Consider the following 24,520-nt stretch of genomic DNA (forward strand, 5'->3'; position numbering starts at 1 on the left):
CCGGTATTTTAAATTTTGTGATTATTATTATTATTATTATTATTATTATTATTATTATTATTATTATGTATTTATTAATAATAATTATTATATATTATATTAAAAATATGAACTGTCAAATGCACGAAACGTTACACGAACGTTTCACAATAAAGATCGAACTCAAAGTAATGAAAGGATGGATACCGCTCTTAAAATGAGTTTAAAATCGACAACGCACAATACTTAACATCTGCACAGCAGAACTGTCAAAACAACATTTTCAATGTTTCACAAGTTAAATTTCATATTGTGTCGGCTTCATTTTATTACAAGGTCGGTACTAGTCGGTAGGTCTCACTATAACAAAGATAACATTGTTATAATTCGAACGTGCCTCAGCACTGGTGAAAGAGCATCGAACCAGTACGGGATAACGTCAGGTAAGCATGGTCTCCTAGGCGTTATAGCTGGTTTACGAAACTTACTGTAGCTCCTTAACTTCACCACGATGCTGACCAGGTCCCATACATCGGCGGAAAATTCATGAGAAAATTTCTTCCCCCATGAAGACTCGAACTAACGCATATTCCATATTGTTATTTCAAGGCATGACGCCTTAGACCACACAGCTACGGTGCGGGACGAATTGACCAATAGGCCTATACACTGAATATTATTAAAAAAGAATACGTCCAACTCTTAGTAAAAATTATTGTACTCCACACAAACATAAATATAAACACGGAGGAAAAAGGGCATGTAAAGAAAAAACTTATTTTTTCGGTGTCTGAAGATTTCGGAAACATACGTTCATGAAAATTAAAAAAATAGGCTTTATTGCACTATAGTGTGTTTTTTGTCGTTACAGCAAAGGGCCACCACTATTGGAAGTTGATTGTACTGAATTCAGTAAGTATGGCGAAATATTACAAATAACTGCTCTAGGGTTGTAATTAAAACTATTCCTGCCATCTACCGACACCTATGACAAACTTCTTGCTGAGAATCAGTCAGCTGTTCATAGTCTAACGTACGTGGGTACTATATATTAAGATCTTTTAAAAATATTATTTTCGAAATATACTATCGTGCAAAAAATACTGTACAATACACGTTTGTGAAGTGCATTACAAAATCTCGGAAAATAAAAAAACTTGTTTTGCTCGTTTTTCAGACTTTTCCTAGATTTTGTCAAAAGCACTTCCCAACCTTGTATCGTAATATATTACACCATCACCGTATTTTCTGTTAGTATCTTACTTAATTAATGAGAATATCAAAATAGCAGAACAAAAATACTATTGCTAGAAAGAAAGAGTACGTACCGGTACCTAATTATAGCTTCCTATTAAGCATCATGGCTTCTGTGGGCAGTGAAGTATGTAGTTTGTTATCATTAGACATCGGATTTATATGCAAATGCATGTTTAGTTCGGTTTTACCTGTGATATGGAATTAACTTTTGCAATATGTTTCATGTTCTTCTGTTTTTTGTAGGTGAAATTTTATAGTGCATATAATTACATATTTCGCCATTGTTCTTTATTTTTTTTATTTTATTGGGTTATTTTACGACGCTTTATCAACATCTAGGTTATTTAGCGTCTGAATGAAATGAAGGTGATAATGCCGGTGAAATGAGTCCGGGGTTCAGCACCGAAAATTACCCAGCATTTGCTCGTATTGGGTTGAGGGAAAACCCCGGAAAAAACCTCAACCAGGTAACTTGCCCCGACCGGGATTCGAACCCGCGCTGACCGTTACTCCACAGGTGTGGACGCTATTGTTCTAAGCATCGAGCATATAATATATGTATTTTTTTAATTTCAAATTTTTAAATTAATATTTAAACACATTAGTGACAAGATAATAAAGTCCTTATATGGAAGCAACCGTAAGGAACCTCTCCGAGTGCTACTGACAAAATCACGTGATGTTACTAGAGATGTTACCTATTTACAGTTGAAAGCAGGAGTGTTTGCGAGTCCCATTCAGAGTTACTGCTTACAAAAAAAAAAATTACAGTCCTCCCATTACCCCCAAAGCCAATACTTACCCGCTGAGGTATGTGGATTGAAGCTGCTCTCTCTATTCAGATCATTTCAATGCAGTTAAAGAATACGTTGATGCGCTAAATGCAACTGAAGGTTTGTCAATTCAACGTTCACAGAATATTTTAATAGTGAATATTTGCAAGTAGACTTGGCTTTAATTAAGGCACATTTCAAAGTTATATCTGAAGTCACAAAAAAAAATCTCGAAAAATGTGGTTTGTCTTTACATGAATCTTCATCAATCCTCAAGGAGGTTTAGAGTAAATTTCAGAGTGCTCCTTTAAAGTATGCAGAAAAATTAAGTGGTAAATTGTGCGCTGTTTTAGGGAGAAATCTGACATTAAAATTTTATGTTTTGTGGATAAATATCTTCAAGGCGAAAATGTTGTGCTTCCAGAAGAAATTTCGCCAGAGCTAGTAAGTGCTTTCAAATTTTGCTCAATAACATCTGTAGACGTGGAAAGGTCCATTTCAGTATACAAACTTGTGTTAAGTGATAAACGTCATAAACTTACCCCTGAGTATTTGGAGAAAATATAATCGTTGTGTGCTGCAAATCAAATTTAATGAGTGATCATGTACGAAATTCTATCACAGTCAAATAACAATCGCTATGGCGGAAATACATTTATTTTTGGTCGGAGCTGACCTACTTACGAGACAAATCATTCACTTACTGAAACGCGGGTCGTTGCGTCGAGGTGTCTTTAAACTCGCGTCGTCCTTCCAGATGGTCCGCTTTCCGGTTGTTAACAGACTACAGAGCTGCTCTGTGCAGCCGCAGCATCTGCACGGGGTCCAGTCTCACACATAACTTTAAGTTAATACAGATGGAATGTTTTTTATTACCTGAAATGAGAGAAAAAAGAACGCAATTAAACGAAATGCATACTGACATAGATGAAGAGTTGTACTGAGATCATAAATCTGTTTAGGGTTGTAGTAAAAGCAATTTTATTTAATCATGGAAGGCTAACTTTCATCATTCTAGAATGAAAAGACTCAAGTTTGCCGTAGCTATAATTTTATAATTGAAAACCTCCCCGAAACAAGGGAAACTGTGATTCATGTTTCAGAAGAAAGGAAACTAATTTCAGAAGCATATTTCATCGTGCCTATATTTACTATCACAACCATTTGACTAATCAATGATAAATACAAGTTTACTCTGCCAATGAATGTAATAATTAATTTTTATAAATAAATTTTCAAAATTACTTTTTCCACCTACATCACATACGTCAAGAATTTGATGTTACATCCTTTTTCAGGGGAGATATTCAATTATTAGGCCTACTTACATTCCCAGGATTCATATGCAGGTAAAAACAAAGAAACCGAACGTAAGCCTATATCAAGGAAAAGAGAGACTTTGAAGGAGATAAGATTAAATTAATATACAGTAAAACCTGGTTTATATGTAACTGAAATGAATTATTTTAATTACACACAACTCAGAATCACATATAAGAAAGATTTAGATATAATAATAATAAATCATCTTTGAATAACTAGAATCATTTTAACAGAACACATAGAGCTGGGATCCTTAAGGATTCTTTTAACATGTCCAAATGTATTTTAGTCAATACGAAATAACTAGAATTTTAGGGTGCTATGCATAGACATTTCGCTAGCCCGCGCTACGAGCGTGCTAAACTAGCCCCGGCTATCGAGTGATTACTTGTACAGGATTCATATCATAATATATCGGTAACAATGGTTTATGGATACGAAAAACGTTAGTTCGCTGATCATCCACTTGAAGCCCGCGCTAAAAATGTCTATGAATATGGCCCCTCAGTGTTTAATATAAATGAAGAACCTTAGATACATTTACTATGACATATTTTATTCAACTATGAACTCAGACTTTTAAGATATCGTATTTATTAATTTTTATATTCATTCGTATGTTCTGCCCAGGCAGGTCTTTCACTGCAAACCCAGTATTCTCCAGTCTTTTCTATTTTCTGCCTTCCTCTTTGTCTCCTCAGATGATCCATATATCTTAATGTCGTCTATCACCTGATATCTTCTTCTGCCCCCAACTCTTCTTCCGTTCACCATTCCTTCCAGTGCATTCTTCAGAAGGCAGTTTCTTCTCAACCGGTGGCCCAGCCAATTCCTTTTCCTCTTTTTGACCAGTTTCAGCATCATTCTTTCTTCATCCACTCTCTCCAACACAGCTACGTTTCTTATTCTGTCCGTCCACTTCACACGCTCCATCCTTCCCATATTCACATTTCAAATGCTTCTAGTCGGTTCTCTTCACTTCGTCGTAATGTCCATGTTTCTGCACCATACAATGCTACACTCCACACAAAGCACTTCACTAATATCTTCCTTAGTTCTTTCTCCAGAGGTTCGCAGATGATGTTCCTTTTTCTATTAAAAGCTTCCTTGGCCATTGCTATCCTCTTTTTGACTTCTTGGCAGCAGCTCATATTACTGCTTATAGTACATCCCAGGTATTTCAAGCTGTCCATTTGCTCTACTGCCTCATTTAAAATTCGCAAGTTTACCTTCTTTATTTTTCTTCCGACAATCAGGTCTTCGCTTTTTGGAATTTATCTTATTTCCGTACTGTTCACAGCTGTCATCTAGCTCCAGCAGCATATTCCTTAGTATTATCTCTTCTGCTAACAACGTTATATCATCAGCAAATCTTATACCTACACTTTATTCTTCTTCCTCCTACTTTCACCCCCCCCCCGTGTTCTGAAAACAGTTCTTCGCTAAATCCTCCAAGTAGATGTTGAACAGAATAGGTGATAAAGGGCATCCTTGTTGTACTCCTCTTCCTAGTTCACATCCTCCTGACATTTCTACTCCTATCCTGAATTTTTTATATTATGCATGTTTATTATAAACCTCCTGCAATTTCGGTGTTTGTTCTGTTAGTCTTTGCTTCAGCTTCTTTTATAAATCTAACTTTGTCTACTAGCAAGCAGTTATACTATTTACTGTCCACATGATTGATAAACAGATATTGAGAGACCTGTAACTATTTTCAAATGTTTGGAACATGTCCTTTAAGAAAGAAGATAAGCTATCGTGTAAAGACGCAGCATGCTAGCTCCGTATTCGCCTGGTCTGTGTGAGTTGTCTTATCGGTACGAGTCCCGCAACCATGAGATCACTGTTGGTCAGATGTAACGAGGCAGCAATCTTCATTCTTACGTTGCTTTATTATGTCTCCCATATCCCGTAGCTAGCCTTGAAGATTGTGAAAAATAATTAAACACTTAAAACTTTAAAAGTATTAAAAAGGTAATGTACCGGTACGTTAAAATGTTGAAAGTTTTAAAATGTATTCAACGTCGTATCACAGATTATGTGCTGTTTAAAATGAATCTTTATTACGAATCAATACGAACAAAAATACGTACAATTCAAACTCTGTTTAAAAATACTACATAAAAGTGAATTACATACAAAACAAATACAGTACAGAATTAATTTATTTGTAATTAAATATAATTTTGCCAAGACCTGTATATAATTAGGTTACGTATAACCAAAGTTCTACTAACTACTACAATAATAATAATAATAATAATAATAATAATAATAATAATAATAATAATAATAATAAACATCACCATCATCATCATCATCATAATGTAGACTAGTCCCGAGGCCCATTCAGCATCCTATCAAATTGCGTACCGGACCTTTCCAGTGGGCAAAAGGATGGTCGGAGCACGGTGCCGACCTCACCACTTCTTTCTAGTGTCGAGATCAAGAAAGCATGGAGGTCTTATCTCCACGACCACCAATGGTCTTCATGGCGTATACAGGGAATAACATTACTAGAGACAATTCGGGTACTGCAGTAGCAGTAATAATGTGGCAACGATAGAATATTAGAATATAAAGGGATACAAGCATTAAATGAGAACAAGGACATTAGGTGGAGAAACTGTACAAAAAGTTTAGTGAAAATCTTTCACTCAAAACAGGAGCCAACTAAGGTATTTCGTATGTTGTTATTAAATAGGGTTCTGTAATTTCGTTAAGTACTTGTGATTGTTTGATCTAGGCATAAACAATAGCACAGTGCAATTTGTAGAACAAGGACTTTAGGTGAAGAAACTGTACAAAAGTTTTGTGAACATCTTTTACTCAAAAACTGGAGCCAAATAAGGTATTTCGTATGTTGTGTTATTAAATATGGTTCTGTAATTTTGTAAAGTACTTGTGATTGTTTGATCTAGGCATAAACAATAGCACAGTGCATTTTGCGGAAAAAGGACATTAATCTCCTTATCATTATTTGTGAAGAAAATGGACATTCATCTTTCTTCCCCTGTACATTGTGCACTTGGAGACATTTTTATTTTAAAGTGTCCTGTGTTTTACGTTGTTAGGTAAACTGTTATATGATTAGTTAACCAACACAAAGCTTTACATAGTGTATCAGTTTCAGATTACTGTAAGGAATATTGTAAGAGTTACAACGTTTCAAAAATTAAAATTCATTTTATCTCAGTTTGTGCTTCTTGTGACATTCATCTTCTTTCCCCTGTACCCTTCATTTGTTAAATATGTTATTTCCCCATAGATGTATTGCATTCCACGGAATCTGCGAGGTCGTACCCGGTCTACTTTCGTGCGAAGGCGTCGGCTGATTGACCTACTGCTGGACTTCAATAAAAATTGGTACTACGAAGATGACACGCATGGCATACCATTATTTGACAGTTCAGTTTGACATATTGCGGATGATATAGCTTATCTTCTTGAACTAACATTGAAAATAAAATACATACATAATTCAGAGTTTAGGCTTTGATGAAGACAGAGTAGTGACAAGTAATGCCACTACCAGTAACAAATAGCCTCATTGTCTCAGATAATTTGCCCCACTGTCAGTAGTGACAGTGTCAGGGTAAGGTTTGTCAAGGGATTAGATTGGTGACAAGTTGATCATTCACTGACAGTGAGAAGCAGACCCATTGCCAACGATAGGTAACTTAATACGTATTCAGTTTCGCAACTAAAGAAGGGATATATTTTCTTCCGTCTTAATACTTTCCGTATGATGGTAATATGTCTCCACACATCATATGATATTTATCAATGGCATACTGTACTTATAGCATAGCTGCGTTAAAGCATAATCGAATTAGATCTTACGAATTTTATAGCTCAGTTCTATTTTCAGATAATATTTAAGAAAGCTACCAATTTGGACCGGACGGGGAGGATTCAGGTTATCACTGAAGAAACATCCATTATATTTTTTTTACCTCTGTCCTACGTTCAAAACTCATTATTTTGCGGTGTTTCGTGTTCCTAATGGTGCTGCACAATATTGAACTGTAATTTTCCTTCTTTCTGTTGGAAGCTGCGAAGTATCTTATTTAGTACCTTTAATATTGTGGTTGTATTTTCTCTAAAGTTTCGCAACAAATTGTGTACCACCGGTAAAAATTAAAGATATACAGATTCCAAGCAACTTGAGGCTATTGTTTACTGAGACTGTTACCTTGTTTAATTTGCAGTAGATTTTTTTAACTTCTAGTTTCTGTAAGAGTGTATATTTGCCACAGCAACAGCATTGGGGTCCTTGCAGCGCAACGTGCAATTTAATAAAAGGTTACACCGATCATGCACAAACGTGAAGCTACGAAGGAGTGGGAGGATACAGGCACCGACAAGTGGTTTCGCCGAGTCCATAATTAGATATCTAGAAGTTCGCACGCGTTTGTCTTAATTAGACAATACTATAACAAGTTAGTTCCAGTGGTAAAAGCAAATAGCTTTCGAAATGTAAGATCAAGGGTTCAATGCCGAAGAGAAGCGAATATTTCTCTCTGCCTTAATTTCGAGAGAAGTTGTCTCACACGCCCTTTTAAAACTGACAAAGTGACTTTTATTTCTTGACTCGGTCTAATTTCAGGAAGCTTTACTTAGCTATGTTAGAACATTACAAAGCAATTAACTTTACTCTTGTTGATATTTTAAAAAATATATTGTAAACCTTATATCTACTACATACTATACAGACGTAATACTTTATATAGCATCACTAAGAGGCCATATGACGATGCAGAGTATAAAGACATTGACAGTTGGGAAATATGATAGCATATAGCCCTGACGCACAGCGGACTAAAGGCTTTCTGTACTTGTTGTAGTTATGTTGAAAATGAAACGGTATTTGGTGAGATGAGTCCAAAAATTCGCCATGGATTTAACTGACATTCGCCTTATAGTGTAGGAAATCTAGGGAAAACAAAGTGATTTGCCCAAGAGAGATTCGAACCATGCCCGGGCGCAATCTCAGATCACGAACTCAATTCGTTACCGTCTGAGCTAGGCGTATTTCAACCAAATCTTTACGGATTGTGGCGAAGCAATATTGATAATAATTTATATAAATTTAACAACTTCTGCACGGTTTTATTTTTTTAAGAATCGAGTTGGTAACACTGGTTGAGTTATTATTATTATTATTATTATTATTATTATTATTATTATTATTATTATTATTATTATTATTATTATTATTATTATTAGCAATCAGAAGATACACATTTTTCGTAGCTTTGATATTATATCTACATCCTTATTGTAGTGTTTATGAGATTATTGAACGTTAAAATGTCATATTAATAAATAACCATACATTTGCGAATCGGTTCTTTCTTATTAGTTATTACTAGAGTACTAGTTTAGTTACTTTGAGTCAAGTTAGATGTACATGGATCGTACTAGCTTCGCTGGAACGGAAAGCTCTGACTCGTCTGCCCACTCCGTCTCGTGTGTTTACATCTGGTTATTTGTGTGTCTGCCTGTGTAGGCACTGAACAGTGAGTATACTACGTACAAAATATACTGTCACGTGGACTTAATAACAAATTAAATATTTATTTAAAGTCACCTTATGTGCAACAGAAGATTATTCTCACAATAAGTACAACGCATCTAGATTCTGTTATATAATATATTTTTCATGTAAAAGTAAAAACCAATAATTAGTTTCTCCTATTTACAGACTTCTGAATCTTTAAACTGCACTTTTTAAAAGAATATATATATATATATATATATATATATATATATATACATATATATATATATATATATATGATCGAAGTGAAAATGAGTATAGAAGTAAATAATATGACAAGTTATTGAAATAATAGAAATTTGAATATTTACAATTTAAAATGAGTTACTGTTGGAATACATAAAATATATCTTGGTCCTGATGTTTCAACTTTTGTTTATTTAGAAATGTTTGTAGGTTTCTTTTGTATCCACATATTACTGCCTCTAATGCCAGATTATAGAAGTTAAATGAATAGGCCTACTTATTTTACACGTGAAAATTCTAACTGAACACATACATAAGTGTTCTACCCATGGCAAGTCTTTCACCGCAAACTCAGCATTCTCCAATCTTTTCTATTTTCTGCCTTCCTCTTAGTCTCCGCATATGATCCACATATCTTAGGTAATGTCGTCTATCATCTGATATTTTATTCTGCCCCGAATTAATCTTCCATTCACCATTCCTTCCAGTGAATCCTTCAGTAGGCAGTTTATTCTCAGCCAGTGACCCAACAAATTCCTTTTCCTCTTTCTGATCAGTTTCAACATCATTCTTTCTTCACCCACTCTTTCCAACACAACTTCATTTCTTAATCTGTCTGTCCACTTTACACACTCCATTCTTCTCCATATCCACATTTAAAATGATTCTATTCGTTTCTTTTCATTTCGTCGTAATGTTCATGTTTCTGCTTCATACAATACCACACTCCGCAGAAACCACTTCACTAGTCTCTTCCTTAGTTTTTTTTCTTCCAGAAGTGACTTCCTGGCTGCAGCTCATTTTACTTCTTATAGTACATTCCAAGTATTTGAAGCTGTTCACTTGCTCAACTGTCTCATAATTGGACACAGTCTGTGTATAAATAAATGAATAAAAATAAATAAATAAATAAATAAATAAATAAATAAATAAATAAATGGTAGAAATTATAATACAATAAGCCACAGTAAAAACAAAATTATTTACACTGACTACTTACTTCACGGGTCTCTACACATTACGAGTGACTTTACATTTTAAGTGTTTCAAATGAAATATTTCTTCTTCCTTCTGATAAAATACGTTTCCTTCTTTCCGAAAAATTAAACGAAGTGAAACTGATTTCTTTCAAAATAATGATTCGTGGACGTTCATCTTTCTTCCACTATAATGTTTTATGTAAGGTCGTATTTAACGTTTTTGTGAAATTGTGAAGAGACTACTAAGAAAATAGTATATGTAGATAAAACGTTTATATCATATAATGTACTTGAAGAATTAAGCTTACTTTCTGTGACATCTATGCAAAAATTTCGCATTAGGCACTACACATCTATCGAATGTAAAAGTACTGAGACCAAAAGCAAATCTGAAGTAACGTAATACTTTATAACAAAAGTGTATTTATTTGATGTGTTATATACAGTTATTTTGTATTCCGGCGAGGTTCAAAATATTTTGAAAATGTATAGTGTAAAAAAATTCAAATAAATTATCCTATTATTAAAAAAAATCTTATTTACTAGAGTTTGACAACGTGTTTTATACACTGCTTACTTGGTGCCTTCATACACAGTAAGGGAACTTTTTAGACACCCGGTGCGGAAGAGCGTGTGTGGTCTCATGTGTCCAGTGGCTGCAGGTATGAAACAGCACGTGCATGTATGTGGTGGGTGGGTGGACGCGATAGGCTGGACCATCAGAATCTGGGTCGATATAAAGAGAAGAACCACTGTGTCGTCATGCTTTATGCAAACAAACATTGCAGCGTTTCGAAATAAAAAGATACATCACCAGAACGCTTTTTTTTTATAATCCTCTCTGTGAATTATAAACTGCGAAGAGGCACATGATACGGGTTACAGTTAAGAGCTACAGTTGGTTTACATTTAGCGATTCTTGAAACTGAAACTCGTTAGTCCGTGTAAAAAATAAAAACTTCGTTTATGCTCTACAAGACTGTCCTACGAATCTTCTAATCAGAAAGAATTTGATTGCTTACTCAGGAATCTGCTACCAGTGACGATCATTGCTGTGGTTATTCGTGTCGTAGAACGTAACGTAATGATTATTACTATAGGTAATAATAATAATAATAATAATAATAATAATAATAATAATAATAATAATAATTACAATTAAATTATCATCATCACCATCACTATTATCACCGTTTTATTTAATTTTCTTCACATTGTATTTTAAATGATTAAACCGGAAGTGTGTTATCGCCTTTACTCGAAGCTCTGTTGCCACATTGGGCTGTCAAATAAGTTTGTTCAGCATCTTAGGATAGTTACATAACATGCTTAAAATACGAGAATTATAGAATATTTAGGTTACAAGAATGCAATGACACAAGAACTGATCGCTGACGAACAAAGAGACATGGTGGTGCGTGTAACTTTAATGGTCTGACAAAATGGTTTTGTTACATTGTTCCCGAGATCATGTCGCCAATTTATCGCTAGCAGACGGCGTTTAGCACGTGAAATCATTCAATGGTTTCTTCCCTCTCTATATGCCAACTTTATATTCGATAACCTTTCCTAAAATCCATCGGGTTGTGAGCGACCTCCTAGTGCATGGATGGGCTCACGAAATGCTCACGAAATGCTAAAAACCTTGACGCAAAGAAAGACGGACGAAGCCAGCCGCAGCAGTTAAAAGTTTTTGTAGTTACGCTGCAGAAGCAGTTCTCTGTCATGGTGCGCTGTGGCGGCTCATGCAGGTGGTCATGACGTTCTAATCCAGGATTTGTAGTTCAAAATGACGCATGGTACAATAATTATAATTATAAGTAGTAGTTTTATACAAAATATAGCTAAATAACACATTAAAATTCTATTGTTGACAAACTTTCTCAATTAGAATACGATATTACGTAGTACTGAAAAACATACTGTAAATTGAACACAATCTTTTCAAGCTACAACAAATAGGGTAAACGTTGGTAAAACTGTGATACGAGTAATATTGTGATAATTGTTTTTTGAGAATTTATTACAATTTTGCTGAGCGAGAGAAGGACCGGTTTTGTGCGTTGACCTCTCGCTTAGTAAAATTGTAATATATTCTCAAAAAGAACTATCACAATATTACTCTATCACATTATTACCAACTTTTACCCTACATTGGTAACTGCAGCACATTTATTATTACACTATTTGTTAATATTTGTCTTATTCGAAATATGCAACGTGAGAGTTTACAAGTAGTTTATACATTAAAGAGTACTCCTCTATTTTCAGAAGATATTATCCTACATTCCTAAACAGTCATAAATTCAAGGAAGTTATTGTTTTACATGTCTGTACGTTTAGAGATTTAACATTTCTTTCTTGCATTAAAATGTGGTTCAAATTTGGAAGCATTATCTGGAAACAAATATGGTTACTAGACAGGAGGCAAATAAGCGTAGATTTGGAAATTCTGACTTAGGCAGCATTCATAACGAATTGCCGCTTATTGCTGACGCGAGCGAACTTACGTCTTGCAAGATCCGCGTACAAACATTGTAGCTAGCACAGAGTTCGTTCTGCCTGACTGAGGTTGTGTTGACAGTTTGAGAGCACGAGTTCCCACCCATGACCTAGTGATATCTTACGGGATTTTTGGTAAGCTGCTGCAGTTCCCTGATAACAGAACATGTGAAAAATCAATAGTGACATTTATGATGTAGGCCTACAAGACCGAAACTGGGGGACTTTCTTGGGTTTCTCTCATTTCCCCAATAGCCTATATAGGCATTTAGCCTACATCACTTAGTAACTCTATTTCTTATTCATTCCATAGCATTCTCCGACTGCCTGGTGGCGGCATACGGAGGGGGTTAGTCTAGGGGCGTTTGGGGTTGCTTACATGGATCTGGTGCGCAGCGGATCTAGTGTAGTCAGCTGGTATGAGTGAGGATATGCCTAACTAAGGGGGTTAATACGATAGTTACAATGTGGGCTCGTCTTCGCATTCTCTCCAGGAGAATAATAATAATAATAATAATAATAATAATAATAATAATAATAATAATAATGGCCAATACAAACATCCAGTTCATAAATACACACAAACAATAATTCCTAACCAAGAAAAAGGACACTTAGCAAAGACGAAGATGAAATCCAGAACCTCTTGATTCGTAGTCAGTAGCCAAAGTTGCTAACTACTAGACCAAGAAGTTGGCTCCATATTCCTTACTGTCCTCTTAACTCCTGAAATTGTTTTATCGGTTCAAACCTGAATATTTGCAGGTACATTTATCAAAACGTGATGTTAGCCAACAAAGAGGTGACGAAGAAGCTTGAATTGAATAAGTAATGTATGCTGTATAGTATTATCCTATATTCCTTATGGTTTTTTAGGTTATTTTACGACGCTTTATCAACATCTTCGGTTATTTAGCGTCTGAATGAGATGAAGGTGATAATGCCGGTGAAATGAGTCCGGGGTCCAGCACCAAGAGGTACCCCGCATTTGCTCATATTGGGTTGAGGGAAAACCCCGGAAAAAACCTCAACCAGGTAACTTTCCCCGACAGGGATCGTTATGGTATAGCAAATACAGCACTTCATACGTATGTTAGATAAACATATTCATTTACAGCTCAAAAAGAAGCATACAATACATAGACCTATTCATTCATGAAGACAGCTTGAAAATGTATTTATTTTATTATAACATGTGTTCAAACTGCCCGACAGACTCGCATTGACTAATAGTTAATTAGTTTTTAATTCCAAGATATCAATAAGCAGTATTTTGTGTAGATCACGACCAATATTAAAAAACTACAGTCGCCGTAGACATACAACAATTTTATTATTTACTTACAAATGGCTTTTACAGAACTCAAAGGTTCATTGCCGTCCTCATAGGCACCGAGCAAGATTAATCCAGTCCCTAGCATTATAAAAAATTAGATATAATATTATTAGCTATCACTATTTAAAAACGCATTTTTTTGCCCAATGGCATGTACTTGACCTCACATCATTCACTCAGATGCCCCATCTATGAGCGACGCTCCAAAGCGATATTTCTTTTTGCCGCCGTAGGCGTAGTAGCCCTCGGAGCACCACAGGAGGCAAAGTACATAGCACTCTATGATTAATGGCCAATAGAGGATTCCAGTAGGGAAAACGGGAATACCCCACGAAAACCTACCAAGCACTGTCTTAGTCTACCACAAATTATCCACTTGGATCCGATGTAATTCGATGTCGGGCTACCAGGTGGATAATCGACGCTCTAGACGTTCAGATAACCTTGCGCCTAAATACGCATTTGACTATTCAGTTTATCCGGTGTTGCGACTATCGAGTGTGCCTGCTGGACCTAAGCACTGTGCGTCGCCTTGTGTACCACATTCACGGAATCTGTCAAGGATGGTGCTCTCTGAGCGGCTAAACCGCAGCTGGAAATTCCGGTCATCTAACTTTGGAATATATTCCCCGATATAATCTAGATAACAGTGTTACACATGTTGGTCGGAGATAGCTGTGGTTATAATCTGCTTAGAGAAATGTCACGTGGTGCTGGCCTCATAAGAGACCCGCCTTATGGAATAATATATTTCTTCTGAGAAGTTTAATCTGGAGAAGCATGACCTAACTATTACTGAAGCATATGAGGCAATCTGTCCGGCGATCTATAAAAATGTCATTGCCTTTGGAAGCTACATTAATTGTCCACTTGCTCCATGAAGTCGGCTGGCACGTACAAGGAAGGAAGGAAGCTCGAATACGTCATTTCGCGAAGGAAATGTTGTGCTGGCACGAGTCACTCGGCAACCGCAGATCACGCCACAGTGGGTCGCATTCCCCTCTAACCCAGTCTTATTTAACCGCTTCTTTTCCATTACCGTCATCTACTTTAAGCATTTTGGTCCGTAAGTTCGGTAGTTCCCACTCTCGTAAGAAATTAGAAACAAACGTGCAGTAAGTAATAGCCATGTGGTCAGCATAGCTCACTATTTAAGACACTACAAAACAAACTCAAGACAAGAACCATGTATCTATTCCTTACGAGATTAAGATTTACACTTCTCTGCAGTATTTCGAACCTGGGTCTTCTGGATTTGTAGGTAGAAATGCTATAGTTTGGGCCAGGGCCTGATTTAGGCAGGAGCCTATGGTGCCTCATGATTCTGGGGGCCTCAAAATCCAGGAACAAATCTTTTTTAAATTAATTATACAAAATGAAATAAACAACTCTGCCAACAGAAAATCAAAATAAGAGAAAATAACTAATTACGTAATGAATTATTATGTCAGAAAACGCATAAAAAGTCACTTTATTGTTTTAAGTCTGGAGTCATAAGTTTATTGCAGAGTTTAATGTGTTCAACTTGTAAAAGTTGGCTATCATGTACAGTTTATTCAAATTGTAACAGTAGGTCTGTTTAAATAATTAATAATGAATTCAACAGCAAAAGTCGACAACATTGTCAGTGCTCATTGCATTGAGTGTTAAATCAAGTGTCTAGCTTGTGTTCCTTGCAGATTATTTAATTTCTGTTGATATAGGACCATTATCGGTGTGTAGTGGTAGTGTTAAAGTGTTTTTGTAGGAATGTCCATGATTAAAAATGGAATTTCCAAGAAAATTTGATTTAGGGGCAATTGGAAGAAAATGGAAAGCTACTGAAATTCAACAACAAGAAAAACAACGCTGATAATTGAGCAAGGAAGTTAATTATTCATATGTTACTAGCAATAACCTCTTTATCCACAGAGACCTCCAGTTTCAAAAAGTTAAGACTAATGACGATTTTGGCATACAAAGACAACAATTCGCCACAGCTACTAAATTGTGGAGGGACAAGGTACTTTTTTTTAGAAGTCTAAGTCATAATTTAGGAAAAATGAACATTCCTTTCACACGCCTGAATTACTGCAAAAGAGGAAACAAGGGATAGTACCGGTACTACAACCAATGCAATCAGCTCTGACTTATCACTGATACCTTATGGGCCACTTTATTTTTAATCCCTCTCCTCAAAATAGAGAATTAATAAAAATCTCTGTGAAATAAATACATGGTGAAAGGAGATAGGTGACAGAATTTAAATGAAATAATATAGGCCTATTTATCATATATGAAAAGAAGGGGCCTCATCAAGAAAATTAAGCTCCGGGCCTCTGAAATTGTAAATCAGGCCCTGGTTTGAGCTACTGTAAGGCCAAAGACCACAGCCAGTAAAGGTATAGAGATGCTGATCGGAAGGTATATGCAGCATCCCTGAGCACTTCAAACAGACTTCTTGAGCACCAGCGATCGAATGAACTGCATGCCAATAGTGCCTCTATCATATTCCGCATTATCCATTCCTTTACAGCCATCAAATCAATATATTATACCTATGATGGTGGTGGTCTACCGTACCTCACAGATCTACATGAGTCATCACGGTGAATATAAGATATAGACTTCTGGATATTCCACTATGTCCTGAAACTTAACATTTCCAACGTTTCGGAATTACCTACAGGTTATCAACAGAGCAGATAGGTAAGACTTGATAGGTCATCCTACTCTGTTGAGCTCGCTACGTCTTACTCCAGGCTATTGAGCAAGACCTCAGCGAGCACAACAGAATAAACGACTCCTCTGGTCATACCCATCTGGCCTGATGATGGAACCTGTACGTAGTTCCGAAACGTTGGAAATGATGTTTCAGGACGCGGTGGAACACCCAAGTCTATTTCTGATGATGTCATGTCTCTGTCAGGTAAGCAAGAACCTGGAGTGCCGGTGTCTCTTATGCAAGTATATGAGTTGTCTAGAATCCATCACTACTGCAAACTATCCACTGTTGGACAAATGCGTGCAACACCCACCATGACGGACGATCGATTCGGTGCCACGAAATAAAAGTGGAGCCCTATTCTTCCAGATGAAGATTAAAATGAAATGAGAATTGTGGAGCGTGTTGGTGAAATGAAGAGGAGAAAAAGGGCGAACCTGAGAAAAACCCATACAATAGTGGCTTTATCCACCATAAAACAACTCTACCATCGTCCGTGGTTGTCAATTGAATTACCAAGGTGACTGAACCATAGCCGGTTTCTATTGATATCCAAGTGAATTTCATATAGGTACCTTTTAAGACTTTCACGGTGTTCGTAATGATTCCAGATTTTATACATTGTTATACAGAAATACTTTTTGCTTCCTTTATCAGGAAAAGCAAGACAAGGAAAATATCTGATGGATCCGTTACTTAGAACTGTGTCCAGAATTTTACTATATTCTCAGAAAACCTCCATTATCTTCGTTCACCAGAACTGGGCGACAATAACGGACAGTTTCCCTCTCCCTCGTGCTTAATGCTGGGACCAAACTCCAGAACGTTGGAGGCATGTATGATACGTCGCAAAAACAGCTCTCGTAACAAATTTAATCTAATTGTATGTAGGTTAATAAAAACACTGAAATTCTGTGTGAAATAAAAACATGTTTTCTTGATACACATCTCGCGACCCTCGTAAAAAAACTGCATTCCAGTTCTTGTAGGAAGCGTCCTAGAATCTGAAGAAATAATGTCCATGCATATCGTTATGATTAACGTTTAGAAACTAATCGAAGTCTACAGCTGGACTTGTTCAGTTCGCGCAAATGAAACATACTTTCAAGAATGCTTAAAACAAATTTTTGTCAATTAAAGATATAGAAGCAAGCACAAAGGTTATCTTTGCTTGTAATTCATATGTCGCTGCAGTTATTCACATCTGCTTATACTCAAGTGTGGTGCTTGAATAACTAACAGGACATGGGATTCGTTTCGTTTTAATTATTATTTTTTAGAGGGTTGTTTTACGACGCTTTCTCAATTGCTACCTATGGTTATTTAGCGTCTGAGTGAGATGGTGATAATGCAAGCGAGATGAGCTCATGGTCCAACGCCGAAAGCTACCCAGAATTTGATCTTAATGGATTACTGGAAAATCCCGGAAAAACCCTCAACCAGGTAACTTGTCCCAACCACGATTTGAACCCAGGCTCACTAGTTTCATGGTCAGACGTGTTAACTTTTACCCCACAGCGGTGGACTTTTATCTTATTAAAAGTATATCTAAATGTGAATGTACAGTAGTGGCAAAAACCGGACCGACCCTTGTACCTGTTTTCAGAGCCTTGTTCACTCCAGACCGTCGGTGCATATTCCTTGGACCCGAAACCACCTGTGCAGTTGAACAACAGCAATGCAGCTGGTTACTGTTTTCGTCCGTTTTTTTTTACCACTACTGACAAAATGTTCAGACGCGGCGCAACGCAACATTTTGTCAGTAGTGGCAAAAAAAAAAAAAAAAAAACCGGACGAAAACAGTAACCAGCTGCGTGGCCGTTGTTCAACTGCACAGGTGGTTTCGGGTCCAAGGAATATGCACCGATGCTCTGGAGTGAACAAGGCTCTGAAATAAGCTACAATAGTCGGTCCGGTTTTTTTTTGCCACTACTGTACTTAAATATTCTAGCTTTATAAAGACGGCCGGAGCATGGTGTTGACCATACAACTTCATTCTAGTGCCGAGGTTATGAAAACATGAACCTGTACCCCCATGACTCCCATGGTCCTTCATGGCGCCTAAAGGGAATACCATATAATCATTTTTTTGAAACATGATGTTCTTTCTTGCTGCTTGGTTGAGTCATACACGAATATGACGATGCACGTAATAAGACCAAGGGGTTATTATTATTCAGGCAAAGTAAGGCATGCCTATATTAGTGGCGAGGTTAATAACATGACTGACAAGAATAAATATATATATTTTTTTCTTTTTCAGTAGGTTATTTTACGACGCTTTATCAACATCTTTGGTTATTTAGCGTCTGAATGAGATGAAGGTGATAATGCCGGTGAAATGAGTCCGGGGTCCAGCACCGAAAGGTACCCGCATTTGCTCATATTGGATTGAGGGAAAACCCCGGAAAAAACCTCAACCAGGTAACTTGCCTCGACCGGGAATCGAACCCGGGCCACCTGGTTTCGCGGCCAGGCGCGCTGACCGTTACTCCACAGGTGTGGACAGAAGAATAAATATTAAGAAGTCTGCGTATAAGATAGGTTGTTATGCATAACTCATCTAAAGGATCGTTATTAGTAGCTAAACTTCTGCTGAATTTCTTATGATGATGTATTTGGGTTAAAAATAGTGTTAGCCCATTTCTAGTTTTTTAACTTATTATTTTCAATATGATTAAGTTTCGTACTTCTTCTGACTATGAAAAGCTTAAGTTTCAGGACTCAATTACTGTACAGCATGGATGTCAAAGCGCCTACTTTTTAGCAAGGTACATTACAATTATCGCTTTTAACTGGAAATGTTATGAGGGTTCATGATAGTGCGTAGTGTAGGCACTTTGACATCCCATACAGGAAAGAAAGAACGGCTAGTGTTATACATTTGAAGAGTCCACTACAAGAATGATGGATGTCATTTGGAATACATTTTGCAGGAGAAGCAATTGAAAGTTTGAAATGCTTAGCGCTCAAAGCTTAATTGTGATTTTCCGATCATTACTGGACAATGACTATCAGTGTTAATGCCATATAATTCTATGTACATTCTATATGTCTTAAGCTATGCAATGACAGTCTTGATTCATTTTCGACAAGAAAGTGACATCCATCATTCTTGCAGTGGACTCTTCATTTTCAACTGATGTTTTGTTTCTCAAAATGCATCTAATTGTGCCACACATAAGTTCAGTTTTGGGATTTTGTCGTAATATTCATAGTGTGCTGTCTAAGAGCAGGTCTTTTACTGCAAACTCAGCATTCTCCAGTCTTTCCTATTTTCTGCCTTCCTCTTAGTCTCCGCATATGATCCATATATCTTAGTGTCGTCTATCATCTGATTTCTTCTGCCCCGAACTCTTCTCCCGTTCACCATTCCTTTCAGTGCATCCTTCAATAGGCAGTTTCTTCTCAGCTCGTGACCCGGCCAACTCCTTTATGCTGATCAGTTTCAGTATTATTCTTTCTTTATCCACTCTTTCCAACACAGCTTAGTTTCTTATTCTGTCTGTCCATTTCACACGCTCCATCCTTCTCCATATAGGCCTACACATTTCAAATGCTTCTAGTCGCGTCCCTTCACTTCGCCGTGATGTCCATGTTTCTGCCACATACAATGCTAAACTCCACACAAAGCACTTCACTAGTCTCCTCCTTAGTTCTATTTCCAGAGATCCGCAAAATATACTCCTTTTTATGTCAAAAGCTTCCTTTGCCATTGCTATCCTTCTTTTCACTTCCTGGCAGCAGCTCATGTTACTGCTTATAGTACACCCCAAGTATTTGAAGCAGTCTACTTGCTCTACTGCCTCATTTAGAATTCGCAATTTTACCTTCTTTATTTTTCTTCCTATGACCATGGTCTTCGTCTTATTTGCATGTATCTTCATGCCAAACTGCTCACAGCTGTCATTTAGCTCCAGTAATATATTCCTTAGTATCATCTCCTCTTCTGCTAGTAACGTCTCATCAGCGAATCTTATGCACTTTATTCTTCGTCCTACTACCACTCCTTCCATGTTCTGAAAAAAAGTTCTTCCCTATTACCTCCAAATAGATGTTGAACAGGGCAGGTGATAAAGGACATCCTTGACGTACTCCTTTCCCTATTTCGCTTTCTTCTGACATTTCTTCTCCTATCCTGACTTTGAATCTGTCGTAATATGACAAGTGTAAGTATGAAAGTATATTCTAAACAGTGAATGGTAATTTCGCTTATTAAATGACTAGGCCTACAAATATATTACTGTTCTTTTCTATAAGTGTTGTACTCATTTGTATTTTGGGCTGCTAAGCTTCAATTGGTTTGTTTATATCTGTTGTTGGTATTGTTTTGAAATACACTCCAAGAAATATTTAACTGCATAGTCGTAATTACCTATTTGCGTTATATAATACCTAACCAAAAGGTATATTGTCCATCAGAGGAAAAAAAAAAAATGAGTGTGATTTTTCTTCTTACTCTATTTTACAGCTTCTACATCTTTATGTATTGAATTTGCTTCATCCGAAATTGTATTTTGTCCACCAAATTTCATGTTACATTTTCTGTATTACAAATAAAATTTATTTCAAGGGATATTATACGATTTGATTAGTTGCTTCTCGCCATCTTCAGTTCCTCATTGGAAATGTGCAATGACACAGTCGCAATTCAAGCGCTTGTGTGTGTGTGTTTTTTATGGCATGAATACAAAATAAACAGCTTGAGAAATACTGTGAAGTGGAAGGTGAAGGGTGGTCAAGAATAGGACGACATCAAAATGGTTTAAGCAATTCAGTGATGTAGACCTAAGTCTTGAAGATAAACCTCACTCGGGAAGACCGCCTATTCTAGAAAATGAGGCTATAGACCTATCCACCAAGCTGAAGAGCAGACGCTCCCCAGTAGCAGTGAACTTTGTGCAAGTCTTGATGTTTGCAGGGCCACAATTTGTCTCCATCGTCAATTTGGATGTGACTAAACGGCGACGATTAGATCCGTATGATTTAACAGGAGACGGTGATGGGGAAAAATTTTGAGGCGACCTAATCATGACATTCCAATTGCTCGAAAAATTATATATTAAAAGTAAGAATTTCTTAAAATGTTCATGATTTAGATATGGGAAAATGCTATTAGTTAAGACAGTGATTTAATGTACTGCAATATGAAAGGAACTAAAACGTTTATGAAAATACGCAATTATTACGTGAATTTAAATATATTTTTTGCTAGACCATACTTTAATACGCTCATTACATGTGACGTAATTGTATCACTTTAATGACGTATACATTAAAGTGTATTGCTATTCATTATGTTATTCCAACTTTCGATTTCCAACTAAGCATATGCGATATTGATTAATATCGTACGCGCAACCCGCAAGCCTTGAAAGGAGCAATGCAAAATGGCAGACACAAACTGCAGTCAACATGCATTTAAAATAAAATAAATTGTTTATGTTAATTTCAATATTCTAATAAATTGAGTTCATTTCCTCTGTTTTAATGTTTGTTGTTTTGAGGTTAAAATCGTCAAACCAAAGCTCTAAAAAAAAAAAAAAAAAAAAAAAAAAATCAGTAAATACGGCGTACATGCAAAAGTGCCTGCCATCTGTTGCACTACTTGAGAACACGCTGAAAAGACACTTGTGGTCATCATTTCATTATCGGTAAGGTAACGAGGTAAGATATTTGTAAAAACTCAAAACTTGGTCATTTAATTATGGTTGAACAAAGACAGTCGTATGAAGCTTGCCTATAATGTAATTAGGACGGTCGTATGAAAATTATGAAACTCGCAACTCTCTTACGCTCGTTTCATAAACATACTCGCGTCTTAATTACTACTATTATAGGCTCGTTGCATAATATAGGCCTACTATTAACTAATGTGATTACTTTTTTCAGCAGTGATTCCAAATACACGTTTATTCTCATAAATAAAAGCATTCGTAATTAATTAAATTAATTACTAAGCGAGATGATCCCGTGTCTTTCATTCTGAGACCAGTAACTATACTAGGTAACTTGGTTCCGCTCTGTCATTCGATTATTACTGTAGCACGATAACTTGTTGAAAATTTCTATTGAGTTTCATTTGCGTTCATATCGATTCAAGATTGCTTGTCCACAGAAGCACTGTGCAGTGTACACAGTTTGCGAGCATTCAATTTGACTGATGAGTCCATTTAAGAGGGCAAGAGTAGATCACTTTCATTAAACTGATTGTAACATTCCAGTTATAATGGTAATGAATCAAATGACCTAAACAGTACTAGGGCCTGCTGTGATATCTTTCATAGATAAACGTTATCACAGTCTCGGATCACTGCTTCGGTCACAACTTCGCGTCAAAATCGCATCCTTTTCTTCATTAATAACGCCTTTAATCTCTTGAACAGGAGCAGATAGTTCTGCATGCGACGTTAGACTACAAAGTTAGGGAAATAAATAACTTCTAGACTTGTACGTGAAAATATCCCAATAAAGACCTTAATACTGTGAGGTGTTCCAAATTTTTAGCATTCATTAATAATGAAAGTTGTTCTTTAGTCAACTATCCGAAGACAGGTTGAAACCTGGTGACAGCAATAAGACATCATTTGTGAGGCAACAAACACAGGAGATAATGAGGTAGGGTGGCCCGCCATTTCCTTTCCCCCTTCACTGCATAAATCTCTGACTAGCAGGCCTAAATATTTTATTAATCAGACTTAAGATATACAAACAATATTGTTCTTCCTTTGGTACACATATCGTCAAATGAGATGTACTGCCTGATAATAGATATACGTATCAGCCAAAACTCAATCAGAGGTGATAATGAAAGTACCTTTTTTGTGAATGACCAGGTAGTCTTAACCAGAAAAGAAAATTAATTGTTGACAGGTGCTTAGAAGAGTTATAAAGAAATTGGTTTCTTATTTCTTATAATGAATAAGGTTCACAAGACTGGCCCTATCTTCATCTCCAGGTAAAAAAAAAAAAAAATTGAATGGCTAACATATTCGATCTGTTACCTCGCTCGATAGGCATACATGCGCTGACTCACTTCCGAGTGCATGCACACACTCGCAAATTCACAAGAAACAGCTATTCATACAGAACAGAAATGGAGGAGAAAGAAAAGAAACGAAGAAAGAAATAAAAACGAAAAATGAAGGAATATAATATATAAAGAAAACTACTTCCTCGTATAACTTTATTAATAAAGTGAATAATTATTTAAATAATATCAGTGGAAAAACCATGTCCAACGAATGGATCGGAATAGACTTCCAAAAGCCATGCTTCAATACCGTCCCCAAGGGAAGAGATCTTTCGGCCGCCCCCCCCCCCCCAAAAAAAGGTGGACCGAGAATGACAAAGTGAGACCACAGTCTAGTACATACAGTCACGAAGCTCAATACGTAGTAAATAGCATCCATAGATAGTTGCTAACCACTAAGATCGCTACTATCGCCTCATTACAGACAATGCGAAATAGTACGGGCACAGTCTATTGTTCCTAGCACCCTCACAACTCAAGCTTCGTGACTGTATATACTAGACTGTGGTGAGATCGTATACTATGATGATGATGATGATGATGATGATGATAATATTATTAATGTAATTAACTTTTCATAAATTTGCATAAAACAGCTACTATTATATTGTAATCATTTCTGATAGAATATTATTCTATATCAGCGTTAAAAGTCGCATGAATGTTGAACTACATACACTTTACTTTGGTTCATCCATGCGTTACAAAATACGGTAGATTCATGAAAATAGACCGTCATTCTCAGACAGCGGATTTTCACTCCCTAAACAACGACAACACGTCACGTCCCTTGGCTTACGGAGGGAGCGTAGCAATGAGTTCAGTAACCTCCCTGTAACTGACCTACACCTAACGTTCAGCATCGGGGCCGAAAATCCTCT

General features: G+C 36.5%; 1 protein-coding gene across 3 annotated transcripts in view; it reads right to left on the reverse strand.

Annotated features, from left to right (window-relative positions):
• Atf3 (Activating transcription factor 3) overlaps positions 1-24,520 on the reverse strand; it is a 272,512-nt gene that overhangs the window by 184,648 nt on the left and 63,344 nt on the right. The window contains exon 2 of one of the 3 annotated variants that reach the window (XM_069831154.1): positions 2,714-2,885. The exons of the other annotated variants lie outside the window; for them this stretch is intronic. The gene's annotated coding sequence lies outside the window, so the exon portion shown is untranslated. The remainder of the gene's footprint in view (positions 1-2,713; positions 2,886-24,520) is intronic. 3 annotated transcript variants of the gene reach the window in all.

Source organism: Periplaneta americana, chromosome 7 (assembly GCF_040183065.1).
Source record: "Periplaneta americana isolate PAMFEO1 chromosome 7, P.americana_PAMFEO1_priV1, whole genome shotgun sequence".
NCBI lineage: Eukaryota > Metazoa > Arthropoda > Insecta > Blattodea > Blattidae > Periplaneta > Periplaneta americana.